General features: G+C 39.1%; 1 protein-coding gene across 1 annotated transcript in view; it reads right to left on the bottom strand.

Moving 5' to 3' along the window:
- The window catches only part of LOC144053696 (tetraspanin-18B-like), a 37,500-nt gene extending 25,965 nt beyond the window's left edge, over window positions 1–11,535 (bottom strand). Inside the window, exon 1 of the mRNA XM_077568416.1 lies at window positions 11,227–11,535. The gene's annotated coding sequence lies outside the window, so the exon portion shown is untranslated. The remainder of the gene's footprint in view (window positions 1–11,226) is intronic.
- Between the last annotated feature and the right edge of the window lie 4,602 nt (window positions 11,536–16,137).

Here is a 16,137-nt window from a genome sequence, read left to right as displayed (position 1 = left end):
TCGCTCATGAACGGATCCAACTCCAAGATTGTACTTCTGCATCACAGCAGAAGAGAGAGCGGTTCCTTAACCCTATTTGAACATAAACCGATCTAGGATTTCAACCTAATTTGCCACTACAAATCCATCTCAAAAGTAAACAATAAGAACCGTTGACAGTTCGTTTGAAGCAAGGTTATTTTAGTTAACGAAAACTAACGGAAAAAATAAAACTAAAATTCAAAAAACTATTTTGTTAATGAAATACAGTGATACCTCAGCTCACGAACTTAATTGGTTCCCAGAAAATGTGTGTGAGGCGAAAAGTTAGTCTTCCAAACATTTATTTCCCATAGGAAACCATTAAAATAAGAATAATCCGTTCCCAGGTCCCCATAAAACATAATTTTCTACTAAATAAGCCTTAAAACTACACAAAATATACCTTATTTTATGTATAATAAATGTGCTATTGTATTGTAATTAAAGAAATACACTGTACTGTATAATAAAGTCGTTTTATTTGCCTTTGTGATGGTAGTTGATGGCTTGATGGAATGGAGTGGGAGGAGGAGGGAGGGAGGGAGTTACTGTTTGGAAGGAGAGTCACCTTCCATAAGGACTGTAGGTAACTCAACCTCCGGTGTGGCTTCTCTTCTTTGCTTCTTAGGAGACTCTTTATCCTTTGTGCTGACTAAAAACCTCTTAATTGACACCTGTTGCTTTCTGAGTTGTAAGGTCTTACGAAACTGAGGCATCACATTATCATTCATCATGTTGATGATTCTCATAGCCACAGTCTTTTCTGAATGGTACTGTTCGACAAAATCCTGCACATCACTCCACTTTGCTAACATGGTCTTGATGCTCTCACTTGATGCTGCAGCCATCTCTTCCTCCTCCTCCTCCTCGTCCTCACATGACAACTCCTGAATGGCTTCCTTCTGCTTGTCCTCTTGAAGGCGAATCAAATCCTCTGTGTTGAGGACCTCATTATGGCCAGCAACAAGCTCCTCCTTGGAGTCCCATGTTCTGTCCCATGGAAACAATGTTGTTCACAACAACAGAGTCTTGAGGATCAAATCCTTCAAAGTCCCTCTTTGAATAATATATAATAATAATAATAAAATAAAACCAAAAATTCAATGCTAGGTAAAACAAATTATTTTTTTTCATTTTACTATGGTGTTTATTAAATATTGCACACAAGTAATACACATTTTAAAAAAAAGAAAATTATTACTGAAACTAACTAAAACTAAGCATTTTTTAAATAACTAAAACTAATAAAAATGAATTAAAACGAACTAAATTTAATTAAAAAAAAAACTCAAAACGAAATAAAAACTAACTAAAATGAAAAATTCAAAACTATAATTAATAACCCTGGTTTGAAGTGTATGAGGAGTTACTAAATTTTTCTCCTCTAAAAACATGGACATGTTCAACACCTAATAGTGTTACAAATGCTCGTCTTCTGGTCTATACTGTACAATGAGTTCCATAAAACCAACATTTCCTATAGGAAATTAAAAAAAAATCAGAGGTGGTAGACCAGTGTCATGAAATGACGTGATCAACCTTGGAGTCGTTCCAAGACGTCGCAAACCATGAAAGTTCCTGTGTAAACACACCAATGTTCATCTTTGCATCATTAGTTCCTATTTTTCGTTTCTCGTTCCGAGAAAGGAACAAGCTGCTCGCTTCCAGGCTTGTGATCCTTGCAGGAGCGAGCTCGTTAGTCGACCACGGATAATATTTGGATCATGCTGTGGATTTCTGCCAAAAATCAAACCCTGATCGTCTCCCTTGATGCAGCCGGCTGCTGACAATGACCCCGCATTGTATTTGAAGTGAGTCTCTTCCTGTGGGAGGTTGCTGGGATCTCACCGGAGCGTCAGGAAGTGACACCATTGACATGGCGTGTGGGCTAAAAAAGTGGTGCAAAGGTAAAGGGTAAAATGTGCTTACTATAAGTGTGCATTTTTCTCTCAATCCGTATCTGTTTTTTGTTTTGTTTTGTTTTTAAGAAATTGCAGCCGTTGTGATTTGAGATTTGTGAAAACTACATTGTGATGTTGATTTAAGTTGCTTCATCAAATCAAACTGAATGCTTTTTAATGCAACTAAATATAATGACCATGTAATACTGCATATACATGCGCACAAGTGGACATATATACGTACATATATGCATATTATGTTTATATATTAGGGCTGTCCTTCGATGAAAAATTGTTTTTGTATTTAATCACAAGCTTTTCCATAGTTAACTCACGATGAATCAAAAATTAACTGCATGTTATATCTGTTCTAAATGTACAACAAGATATATTTTTCAAGCTTTTCATACTCTTGTAAATTAACATAAAAGTGGACAAATATGATTACCAAACGCGAAGGTGGTTGTAGCTTTTAGTTCATTGATACAGTAATTTTATAGGAAGTGATTTATTACAGTTAACAGTTACGCTTAAAAGGAGTGTGAAACAATGAACCATAGATTTGTGTTGAGGTATTTTTCTTCCACTAGGTGGCATTAGTGTTTCATGTTGAACATTGGTGACAGCAACAGTACATTTTTCTTTTACATTTTTCAAATTCAGAGCAATTGGTATTTGGAACATGAAACAACACGTGGACTCCAGGCCATTTTGTTCATTGCAAATTACAACATTGCAAATTACAACTAGTCACCAGACACCACAAATATATTTTTTTGTACAACGCTTTATGTCAAATAAAGCATGAACAATAATTGTATTTAATATTTTACTGCCCTTTTGGCATCATATCTATTCTAATGCTTCTTAATGCAATTCAAGGGCTTAATTTTAGCTAAATTCATTTAACGATTTTTAATGCTTTGTAATGACCCACGGGAAACCTGTGGTTATCTTTATTTGCTTTGAATATGACATATGAGCAGCTTTTGCTGTACAAGCCGCTGCGACGGGTGGTTGATGTTGGATCAATTGGTGATTTGACATAAAAACAATAATAATAAAAGGTAATTCGTTTGTTGTAGTTTGTTTAAAAGTATGAAGTGGCTACCAGAAAAATGAGAATGAGAATGAAAAAGAAAAATCATGAATATGGAAAAAAGATGCATCAATAATCATGATAATTGCAATAATTGTTGAATGATCGAATCGAGTCAAATTGTGAGGTGGCGTAGTAAACGCACGCTGGGTTGAAAAAGTGCCCAGTTGTGTCCATTAAAGTCCAAATAGGGGGTTGTGTATGCTAAATTTACTGGTTGAATGCATAACAGTTAAACTAAAAATCAAGGATATTTATATGTACACTGAGTCACCAAGTTATATCAATATGTAAATTAATATAAAACATAGATATGCACATATATACACTAGGGCTGTTGATGGATTACAATTTTTATTGCGACACACACACACACAAGCAGGCAACGTCATGTACTCGAGGTTTGTATGGTTATCACAGGCTGAAAAGGCAGCATGTCATTAGCAGACGGGGTAGAAAACCCATATCATGCTCAAAATAAATCTCTCCGAGGTACTCTGTAATTCAGCCAGGCTGTAAGCGCAGACATAGCAAACAGGTTTGTGTCACACAAACCAACACCAGACCACTCTGTGGGCCGTATATCACGGTAGCATCAGCATCTCGAAACGATACATGAGCTGCCGTTCACTTCAAACACATAAAATGCATGTTTCCCACACCATGTTAATACTTGGGCGGGCCACCCAAGTACACTGGCCACCACCCAAGAAGTTTTCAAGAAAATGTAATTTAAAAAAAATATATATATAAATATATATACTAAAAAAAAACATGTTGCGACATGAGTACTCAGGAATGGAACTAAAAGACGTGCCGGGTTGGAAGTTGAAAATGAGAAAAAGAGCAGAAACTGGGAGAGAGTTTCCCATTTCATGAGAGAAATGCCTGAGTCAGGAAAGGAGAAAGGCATCATGGGCCAGTGAGTCACGGGGAAAGGCTGCATAAACACATTCGGGCCTCCTACTATCATCAATTCAAAAGTCTGACAACCAGAGACGAAGAAGGTGCTGCAACAACCGAAAGGAGCCAAGAGTATGTTTCTATATTCTCATAACATGGAAACAGAGATTTTCCATTTCACACTCAAGATTTCGGCTGACACTTTCTTTATCCAAATTCACCCCCCCCCCCAAAAAATGGTTTCAATAAACAACATAATTGTCATAATGATGATAGGGATGCTCTCTCACTAACACGATAAAGCAAACTAGAGAGGAACACGCAGCAAAACTTTTACACTTTAAAAAAAATAACAGCTGTTTTCTGAAGCTGAGCTGTGATTAGTCATTACCTGAGCCCTAAGCAACCATGATGTCATCTTCAGTAGACTGCTAGTGGCAAAATGGCCGCCCCCCCAGAGATGGATAAAAAAAAAATAATGGATTCTGCTGCTTAATCATATTCCACAAACACAATATTTATCAGAAGACTGCGTTTAGACTAGTGGGGTTACATAGAACATATCATTGTAAAAAAAAAAAGAAGTTTGACTTCCCATTTAAACAGCACATTTGAGTAAGCCTGGTTTGTTAAAAGTGTAGTAGGAACGGCAGCTGTCAGCATCAAAGTACACGTCTAATAAACTGCCTTTGAAAAGTCATTTGACGACTCCCCGACAGTCTATACGGGCCACTTGAGCGCTGCTAGCTTGCACCGCTATCCGCTAAACGGCGGAGCCGCTGCTGAACGCTGGCGACAAGCGCCGTACAATACAAATGTCAGCAGAATTAAGATTTTTGTTTAGTGTCCTTAATTAGCGATTGAACATAAATTTAGGAAGTTGTGTTGTTGATGTTGGTAGCAATCGGTTGTGATAGTAAATATAAATGCCGCAAACTCTGAAAAACGAGACAAGTTAGCCGCTACACCGCGACATCACCCGCTGCTGGGAACAACTTCAAAATAAATGTGTTTCAAGGCAGTGATCTGTATAGATTATTTGCGACAGCAAGGTTTATTCTTTAATTCTTCTCCTCCTTCTCCAGTTTAACTCATTTACTGCCATTGACGGCTATAGACGTCAAAAATCTATTTTAACTATTTTTCCACTTTTGTTGTCAAGTGTATGAAAGCCTAGATTTTTTTCATTGTATATTTAGAACAGATATAAAATTTGTGATTAATCGTGCGTTAACTAGTGAAGTCATTCGATTAATTACAATTAAAACTTTTAATTGCCCGACGCCCCTAATTTTTTAATAATCTTTTCTTCTTTTTTTAAATGAAGGACTACAAAAATCAGTCACAATTTATATGCTGAAATCAGAGGATTTGGACAGTTTTACATTTAAAAAAATGTTTCCAAATGATTACTTGATTATATATAGTTATATATATATAAGATTATTAAGAAATGAGGGGTGTCAGGCCATTTAAATGACTTCACTAGTTAGCTCACAATTACTCGCAAATTTTATATCTGTTCTAAATGTATAATAAATAAAAAAATTCTAGGTTTTAATACTCTTGTTAAAAGTGGAAAAAAAGGTTAAAGTAATAGAAATAGTTCAAATGGATTTTTGACGTCTATAGCCGTCAATGGCAGTGAATGAGTTAACCAAAATGATCATACTCCCTCTGATGGATGTCAGACGGCTAATCTGACGTTAGTACTGTTATCAGTGCCAGATGCAGAGGGCACACTAAGCCTCCATCTGAGCTCTGGCTAGTGCACACTATGTAGTATCTCAAATCTCTTTCAGTGATGACCAAGGTAACATCCCTACAGCCTTCAACACTTCTTTTTTTTATTAGTCTGGCCACTCCAAAAAACTGCATTTGGTGGAAATATGAGCCTGTAGGATTGCAAGATAGAGGCTGTTTCCACATCCTGAGGCGAGGTGGAATGCGTCCTCCGACAAAAACCCCGCCGTAGAAGCCGCTATCTACCAGAGCCAGCTTTCTAAAACCTACCTTTTACCTCATTACCTGCTAAGCTTGGCCATTATTGAGGGAAATCGGGCGGCAGGCTAGATAAGTCCAAAGAATTTGTAGGTAGAGCCCAAACAGGCGACCTGTTTCCTTGTGATAAAGAGGAAGCGGCAGCACGGAGGCTGCTCGGCTTCCTGCTCTCCGCGTCAACTCTGGGTCTGCCAGCTGCCCTCTGTTGAGGTCACACGACGTTTCCTGGTTCAGATGTTTACACGCATGGGGAGAATCGTGCAGTGATGCGTCAGTATCCTTGCATTATGTCGTTCTCACAAAAATAACTAAACTGGTTTGATTAAGCCAATCACTTGCCAGTTTACTAGGCACACCTATAGACAAGTCTAAAGCAACAAGGAACAGGGAGTCGCTAAGCATGCTAATCGCTAATGCGAAATGCAGAGTCGGGAAAACAAAAAACAAATACATGCTTAGGTGTAGACTTTTCACAGCCTGGTAAGAACCGTGTTGAGGCGGAGAGCCAGCAGTTATGAACAGAATACAATGAATACATATCTAGACATAAAATAAGACGACGGATACATTAGCATTTTAGCACAAGTACGTACGACGGAACATGCTAACATTGACATCAGCCATGATGACGAGCGCTTGAATTAGCAGAGTAATAACTTTTAATGTTTTAATGGTATGATATTATTTTCTGTTATATTTGTAAATGTTACAGTGCATTGTGAAAATTGCATTGAAGTTTCATTTGAAGAAAATCGCAAATCGAGTCAAAATCGCAATACCTGTCAGAAAAATCGCAATTCTAAGATTTAGTCTTTGTTCAAAATAAATTGGTGCAAAATAATGACACTGCCGACCTGAAAAATCATCATAATGTACTGTAAGTACAATATTCCATATCCAACTGTATTGATATTTTTTTACCTATTCTGAATTAAAAAAACAAACATATTACATGGATTAAAGAGCAAATACAAACATCGAGGAAAATACCAATTATATTACAAAACAAATAGAAACATACAAGTACAAAAAAAGAAAAAGCCTGCACTGCAATCAAGAGGAAACATAACACAAATAAATGATTTCTTAAATGGCATATGAGAAGATTGACATGGAAGCAGTTCAGAAAAATGTTCTCTCAACAATGTGTGCCATTTTTCTTCCTGACAAGAGAATGGCCACAAAATTGCGCCATAAGTATCGGTGACCGGTATTGGCAGCATCCGCGAGGACGCCATACCTTGAAGTCCAGTACTGGCCCGATACGATACCCGCTATCAGTACTCATCCAACTCTATTCAAATGCCTAAAAAAAATTTAGGCTAGCTGGCAGCAATCTGTCAACAAATTGCTGATGGCCATTAAATACTGAGCGTACATCATCGTGTGTTTCAAGGCAGCAATGGAAATGTCACCTTTCTGAGAGTAAATTATTTCTGCCAGCTGAAAAGCTAATTTCATTTACTCATGTCTGCGGACAAAAAAGATGCTGAAGCCATTAGCGGCCGTGGCTTGTGCCTGGCACGCATTAAACGAAGGCTCCTCGAGCAATCCAGAAAAGCAATTTTCTCATTGAGCCAAATAGATACTCCATTTGGGTCTGCGAGCGACTGGCCGATGCAGCCCAGGGCAAGCGCGGCGTGACGGCCCGGCTGCCATACTGCTGGAAACCTACGCTCCGAGCCAGGGCGCAGACACGGAATGGGGACAAATTGGAGGAAGGAATAATAGATGACCTCATCCAGGAGGAGACGCTGACGGTTATGAAGTCAGTGCCGGCGATCAGATGACTCGCAAGCTCATTAAGAAAGCAAATCAGGCACACAAAAAAAAGAAAAAAAGATGAGGAAAGTGCTAGAAAAGCCCGTATCATAATCATTCAAGCATGTGGAGCTGCAGATTGATTAATTTCAGGCCTTTTAGTGAAGATGATACGCTGAAGCGACACTCTCAGCTGGCTGAAAACTGCATTAACACTTTCCATGGAGTCAAGCAGCGAAGGCGCATTTTCCTCGCCGTGCGTTTGTTTTCACCGCGAGTGACTTTCCACACTTGTGCTGGGGAATGTGAGGGAGCGCAACACGTTATCAAAGGGACTATTAACTCATTCACTGCCATTGACGGCTATAGACGTCAAAAATTCATTTGAACTATTTCTAATAGTTTCACTTTTTTCCCCCACTTTTAACAAGAGTATGAAAATATCAAAAAAAAAAATTGTACCTTTAGAACAGATATAAAATTTGTGATTAATCTTGAGTTAACTAGTTGTCATGTGATTAATTACAATTAAAAAATGTAATTGTCTGACGTCGCTAATTAATTATTTTTATTTTTTTTAAATTAGCGATTTTAATTGTAATTAATCACATTACTTCAATATGAGTTAAGCAGCAAAATCCAGCCGTTTTTATCCATCTCAGGGGGCGGCCATTTTGCCACTTGCTCGAGTGAAAATTACATCACAGTTGCTCAGGTCTCAGGTAGCAACCAATCACAGGTCAGCTTCAGAAAACAGGTGAGCTGTGATTGGTCGTTGCCTTAGCCCTGAACAACATTGATGTCATCTTCAGTCGACAGCAAGTAGCAAAATGGCCGCCCTCTGAGATTGATCAAAACGGCTGGATTTTGCTTCATAACGCATATTACACAAGTTTAATATTAATAAGAATGTCATGTTGAGACTAGTGAGGTTACATATAACACATTAGTATCAAGAAATGTTTAATGTTATGTAATTAAATACCTCTTTTCAAAAAATTGTTCATAGACGAGTCAAGCTAAAAGAAGCAACAATTGTTCATGCTATCCATGAGGGTTGAAACCCCAGTTGGAGTTTACTGCGAAATTTAACACACGGCAAGAAGAATTACACACAATGTCAATTTAAATACAAAACATGGTATGTTATTAAAACATTGCTAGCATTACTGCTAAAGTCTACGGAGGATCCCATTGACATGCTAACGGTAATTAGCATCGACTTCTCATTGTGTACGCCACAAATGCATGACGAGTTTTAGTAGTTGAATTAATACTGATTTGAAATCAATGAACAATTTCAATCTCAATCAAAAATAACTGATTCTTTTTTCCATAATTGTCCAGCTATTCTCTATGTGTACAGTGGGAAAGCCACAAATGTAGTCGCGGCTCGCTGTGATTCTTCATATGAATGACAATGCAGCTTTCCAAACACCATCTTTTGTATTTGGACAGCACAACTCATGTGAATCAAGCCGATGAGAAAAAAAAAAGCTTCAGGCAGAGCTTATTCATCTGCGTTGGCAGCTGCTCCAGGAGCGTCAATACGGCTGCTTCTTTGCCATTTTCTTTCTGACAACGCAAATGTTCTGGTGAACAAACACGCCTCTGTATGCCGTCTATGAGTTTCTGACGCCACGGTTGTCTCCTTGTCTCGGAGGACGCCAAAGAGACCGAAAGTGGCAGCAGTAAAGCAGATTCGCTGTGACAGGGAAGTTGGTCCGATCTGTTGGGCCATGTTATGATGCTTGGATTCAAACACACACACACACACACACACACACACACACACACCTGGAGACTGGTGTATGCTAGCGGTTACCATGGTGCTAATCTACGCGGGTGAAACGCTATCTTATTTCCAGCTGTTTTGACTGCAACATCTGTAACATTTCAATCATTGCGGATCTTTTGTATCTTACACTTCGTGAATCTTTTTTAACAGCTCAAGTCTCTCTGATCATGTGATTTAAAAATGGAGCAATGTTAAAGACAGAACTTTGCGCAGGCCAAGCTAAAGCATCCAGAAATGTAAACACGAGTCCCAGCAACATAAACCATAACAGATACAACTGAAGTGTTCTGTAGCGTTAAAGTTCCCCCGATGCGTCTGGCCACACTTTCCCCGCGGCTTTTTCAATAAACCTTTAGCTCCAACTCCAAAAACAAACGCTTTGGTGTCAGAAGTACATACAAGGACAAAATTGGATTTGGCGAGAGCAGCATGTTATCATTGCATCATTGAGAACACGGAACAGATTAGAATCGCTCGCCGTTTTCCATCACGTAGACAAAAAGTATCCATAAAGAGTTGACCTTACTAACAACTGTGGAGATCAGAAGGATGTCATGATTATTGGGGGTGGGGTGTGTACAGTATAACGCCTGCTTTGCTGATGGATGTGAAATGACACTTATGCCGATGCCCTCGAGCTAAACCAGAGCATCACAATCATGCATGTGATGACCCCGAAGATGTCAGCAGACAGACGGGTCAGAGCCGGAGCCCGTGGGAAGGATGCCAGCTTGGGGCGGCGGACGGATGGACCCACACAGAAGCAATTCCACATCACACAATAACAACAGCCAAAACATGCATTCTACCTTTACAAAGATAATGCTGCTTAATTTTGATTAAAACTACCAATGAGGTGAATAATATGTGGTTATAGTTGATAGTGGTGTCGAATTTTTCTCAGGGTTGTTTTGAATATTTTCGATACTATGCCCAACACTGTAAAGTACAACCGTAGCAAAAAACGTGACTTATGTCTGCAACTAAGAATTACTTTAATAATCGATTAATCTGGGGATTATTTTGTCGATTAATCAATGAATCTGATTTCAAAACAAACATTCAAATTCATCCCTTATTCAAAAACCGGACATTATTTAAAAATAACAGTGTACAAACTAATTATGTATGATTCGTGAATCATGAATACATGAATCACACATAATCAAATTAGTGACTGCAGTCACTAATTGGGTTTCGTAAAATGTCAGAAAATAGTCAAAAACTTAAATACATAGTTGTCAATGTAAAAGAAGCTGTTTTATTTTGATTCCACACAAAGACAATCAGTGGAGTGAGAAGCTGAAAGATATCAAAAATAATTATCCATTAATTTGAGAATCGATCAGTTACCATTATTATATTGCACCTCTAAAATGTATTGTTGAATTAGCAATGGATGTCATTATATAGTACAAGTGAGTGAAAGTTGGTGCATACAGCACATTTATCCACACAGAAATAGGTCAACACAGTTCTTTCAAAACGTCGGACTAAACAAAAAACAAAAGAACAAATGGCCTTTTATGAACCCCTAATAATTCCCCTAAAAGAAACAATAAAGTTCGTGGGAGTTCTGGTTAAGAGATTAGGTGGTTTCAGATTTGTGATTTAAACAAAACAAACAAGTAACGCACGTTGTGAGTGAATTCGCCCACGCACCAAAGAAGAATTTCACATCGTAACGCACAAGCACAAGACAGTTGAGAGACTCACTTTACGATTCAAAACACATTTCTTACCTTAGAGCCGAAACGTTGAGCAGTGGTGGGTCTCCTTCTCGGCTAAATATCACACAACAACCTCCTGTTTGCACGTCACTAGATCAGATGTCGACTAAATCCTGTCAAATACACGCAAGTTGAAACGTCCGACGGACTGCTCCGAAGATTCGAATCCACGTTGTGAGATCCGTTGCGGGCACGGCAAAAAACAGCAGCCGCGGCGTGGAGAAGCAAAGTGTTGGTATGCAAAGTGTTGCTTGCGAAGTCACGGCGAGCTTGAGAGTGAGGATCGTCCACATTTCGCGAGCCCGAGCCCGAGCCCCTCCCACACAGTCTCCGCCCCTCGGACCACCTTCCTCGGCTCAGGGGGTAATGGAAGACCTACACCCCACCTGACAGAGTAGCGACTACAAGATTTGAAGTTCTGCCTTACAGTTGAGAAGGTCTGGGTTTGAATTCTTCTTTGGAAAATTATGAATTATACATTAAATGACTGCTATAAGTTCACTGAACACCAAAATATATGTTTTTTCAATTTTAACCCTTTTTTTTAACTAGCTCAGAGTTGCTAATTTATCTATACAGTATATATAAATATATATATCTATAACATACTCCTAGGCATTCTGCAACATGATATGAAATTGATTAACAAAAAAAAAAAAACACACAATTTTACCATCTGATGGTTTGCTGAGAAGATGGTTTTGTTTGGATTGATTTCCAGCTCAACAAAACAGCATGTTGCCAGCCATCTTGTCACCACCACTCTGGCTCATGTAAGTGCAATATTCATCCACTAGATGGCCCCATGCAGAGGTCAGAAGTGGCACTCTGGACTTTTGAAGTTAAATTTGTAAAAAAAAAAGAACAAAAAGAAGGTCTTTGTTATTTGAGTAGCAGAATTTATAGGGGCCAAATTTGACCCCGTGGGTTCTCCAGGAGCACATGTTTTTTTCCCTCCAAAATGTAATATTATTTGGGTACTATGTTTTTCCTGGATATCATTTCGAATCCGTAAAAAATGCATGCCCAACCAATATAAGTGCACCTATGACATATCTGCCATCTAGTGGTGATTGGTGATATTATAACTTAAATTACAGTCGACTGCTGCATATTCACACTTTGCATATTTACATTTTTTTCCCCCATATTTTGTTTTTCCAGCATTTGTTTCTCCATTTGCCTCTGATTTCTGTGGAAATACCCATGGGTTTGTAAAAAAAAATAAAATAAAATAAATTCAATCAAATTATTATTATTTTTTTTTTTATTAAATATATTTTTTAATTTAAATACATTTTTAGTATTATTTTTTGAGTGTGTTGCCCATCCTTGCCCGTGTTAAGATTTCTTTGTATTGTTCAGGTGTACCTAATGTTGAGACAATTTCAGTTTCTCAATTCGTAAAAGAAGAACAGATGGAAACGGGCATAAGTCGCAAGTCCGTTTTGCAAATTTTCAGTAAATTCGCTTAAAAAATTTGAAACAATTGGATGGAAACCTGACTTATGACTTGTCAAAAAAGGTTGTCTTGGTTTTATTTTTTATTAAAATAGAAACTTTTTTTTTAACACTGTAAAAAATGCACTTCCAATTAAGTATTTGACGAATGCACCTAGTAAAGTAACTTGTAACACTAACTTAGTTCCTTTAAAATGAAGTAATCAGTAAAGTAACTAAGCTACTTTACAAGGTAACTATGGCAACATTGCTACCACATACCCACAGCGGAGGAAAATCTCTCAGGAGACTCATCTTGAGTCCAACAATCGGACGCTTGCTGACTAAAATTGCGCCTGATTGTCGTCGGTATGTGTGTCACATTTGAGGTTTGGTTTTGAGGTTTGAGCAGCTGAGACAAGCAGCGTTGTGTTTGCACAGTCAAGTCACCACGTGCCGACTATGATCAAAGTCGATTTTGTTTCCCAAAGTAACTTAAGCTCTGGTGAGGCTGTTTGCGACGCTGACGACAGACGCATTTTGTCTCGTGTTAATTATTCATGCTTGCACAAGGCACGAAATGAGAAGTGGTTTTGTTTCTGCTCTTTTTTTTTTCTCCCTCTATGCTCCTCGTGTCACAAAATCTACTACAGATGGGGCGCAAGATAAGCGCTCCACAGACTTATACTTTTGGCCTCTCCCCTAAAAGGTCCTGACCCCGACATTCCCAGCGGCATACGCGATCCGGCCAACATATCCTCCCACTCGTGATCCCTTTCCCAACGGAGCCAATGCACGGCCTGGCTGTGGATTTTTTTGTAGGTCTAAGATTAATGCAAAGATGAAATAACAAACAGTGTCTTCGGGCGAAATGAGGAGAACGTTTGTTGAAAGCTAGCACTCAAAAAGTCAGGTGGCGGCTTCACACAGCAAGTATCTCATCAACAGTTTGGCTGCACAAAGAACAGCTGTGAGGGATTTTGTTCTTTTTTGCTCTTCTGGTATTTTCAGAAGGAGCTGAGAGCAAAGAAAGGCTGAGGTGAATCCCCGAGCCGACTCCTTCCTCCTCTTTATACTTAAAGAGGAGGAAGGAGTGACTGTTTGTTTGCTTTGCAGGTCAGAGAAAAAACATGACCATGATTTACAAAATCTTTTGGAATGGTGTGCGGAAGTGTACATTTTTTAATATCATTTTAAAAAACTGAGAAACGTGTAGTACTTAGTTGCGGAGACTTTGTGATCTTTTTGGGCGTGGCTAAAACAGTGTCATTTATAGAGTCGTTAAAGGCAAAGTCAACCCCAAAATTTTCTTTACAATATGTTCTAAGTGCCCCCACTTTTGTAAACACGACATTCTGATTAATATTGCGTTTGTGGAATATGAGTTATGCAGCACAATCCAGCCGTTTATATCCATCTCTGGTGGCGGCCATTTTGTTACTTGCTGTCAACTGAAAGTGACATCACAGTTGCTCAGGGCTCAGGCAACGACCAGTCACGGCTCAGCTTCAGAAAACAGGGAAGGGGGGGGGGGGGGCAGGATTGGTCGTTACCTGATGTGATTAGTTGTTACCTGAGCCCTGAGCAACTGTGATGTCATCTTCAGTCGCCAGCAAAATGGCCGCACCTTGAGATGGATAAAAAATGGGTGGATGCAATTTTAATCAGAATACCGTATTGAGACTAGTGGGGCTGCATAGAACATCCATCCATCCATCCATCCATCCATCCATCCATTTCCTGAACCGCTCATTCCTCACAAGGGTCGCGGGCTGCTGGAGCCTATCCCAGCTGGCTTCGGGCTGTAGGCGGGGTATACCCTGAACTGGTTGCCAGCCAATTGCAGCTGCATAGAACATATTATTGTAAAAAAATATATATTGTTGACTTTTCATGTTGTCATTGCCTGTTATTATTTTTATTATCTTGCTTTCATATTCTATCTAGTGTTTCCCAACCCTTAGTCTGAAACGTGGGATTGTTTAAACTACACAAAGGTGATAACACTCGCAGGAAGCCACGACTTATTCTGTATGGCAACAGGTGGAGGCTCAGGTTTACCTTCTGCCAACTAATGGATAGAAATTTTCACCCAAATGAAGTGAAATTGGATCCCCCCTCCCATGACACCCCTGATGATCTCTCATGACGCCATACGGGTGGTAATCAAATCAACCAATCAACGTGAATGAATGCACGCTGCGCTATTAATATACACAGAGATGACTGGAAACCATTTCTTCGAGCAATTTTTGTGTTCAAACTACGGTATACACACACGCGCGGATAGGCAAGCTCGTATGCATGCCGTTGATCACATGTGCATTCTTTATCACACACCCAAACCCATTTAATCCAATTTACACAACCCGTACCACAATTTCACACACATACCATCTAACCATGCGCCATCTTATTAAACAGGCCATGGCACTGCTTCACAAGCTCTCACAATGTGTGCCTTGTGCAATGATACACACACACACACACACACAAAGTGCAGTTTTAAGGACTTTCCCTAGCAACAGCATACAAATATTTGAATACATCTGATGTAGGATTTTTTTTACATGAAAATGTATAAAATTCATGTTAGCCAGGAGGAATTTAATTTAAACGTCCTTGGTTTTTGCTTCTCAGACATTTTAGCCACAATGATAAATGCATGCATACTGATTTGAGTAAATATAAAATGTCATTGTTTTCTTAAAAAAAAAAAATAAAAAAATGCACACGATTATGTGCTGAAGCTGCAGGCTCAGAATTTTATATTTATATATTTTTTGACAAATCTGCAGATGATTTTAATGTGGATCTGACAGTTGTCAGCTACATTTCCAGCACACACGTTGGCAACCTCAATCTGTCAACAGGGCATCACAGCGTATTTCTGGGGGGGACGAAATAGTCAGGTGTCATCTGCAGGACTGCTCTCTAGCTTGTATTTAGAATGCCATTGCGTTTGATGGTATAGACTTGTGTTTCAGTAGTTCTGTCCCTCATAAGAAGGCCACCCACAGTATGTTCACCATTAAGTGTTATTTTAACAGTGTAATGAATGGAAACTTTGCCCCTCGCCTTCATCGTGTAATCCAGATCTGACTTTTCTTCAACGACTGTTCTGTCTGGAGACACAACTCTGGTCCTTTTATGGAAAATTCTTCTCTTCACCTCAATATTTCAGCGGAAACATTCCAGATGAGGCCCAGGACACACATATCAACCGACCCCCGCTCCTCGATGGAACCATTCGGCGAGTAGTCAGAGAAGTCGCCAAGCGAAAGCAGACTGGAATCATTGAATCTAAGCTGGCAGCTAATGAATCATTTTTTTGGGTCCAACACTTGAATCCAAACAGCTCCCGTGCTTATGCTGTGTGTGTGACCTGTCTGTAACCTAGCAACGAACTCCTAGTATTGTTTCGACAAGTGTTTCCAAATCTGTATCGAGTGTTAGAATCGGCGTGTTTTTATCCAAATGAAC

The sequence above is a fragment of the Vanacampus margaritifer genome, chromosome 6 (genome assembly GCF_051991255.1).
Source record: "Vanacampus margaritifer isolate UIUO_Vmar chromosome 6, RoL_Vmar_1.0, whole genome shotgun sequence".
Lineage (NCBI taxonomy): Eukaryota > Metazoa > Chordata > Actinopteri > Syngnathiformes > Syngnathidae > Vanacampus > Vanacampus margaritifer.
The sequence above is the reverse complement of the archived record's forward strand: the minus strand, read 5'-3'. Positions and strand labels throughout refer to the sequence as shown.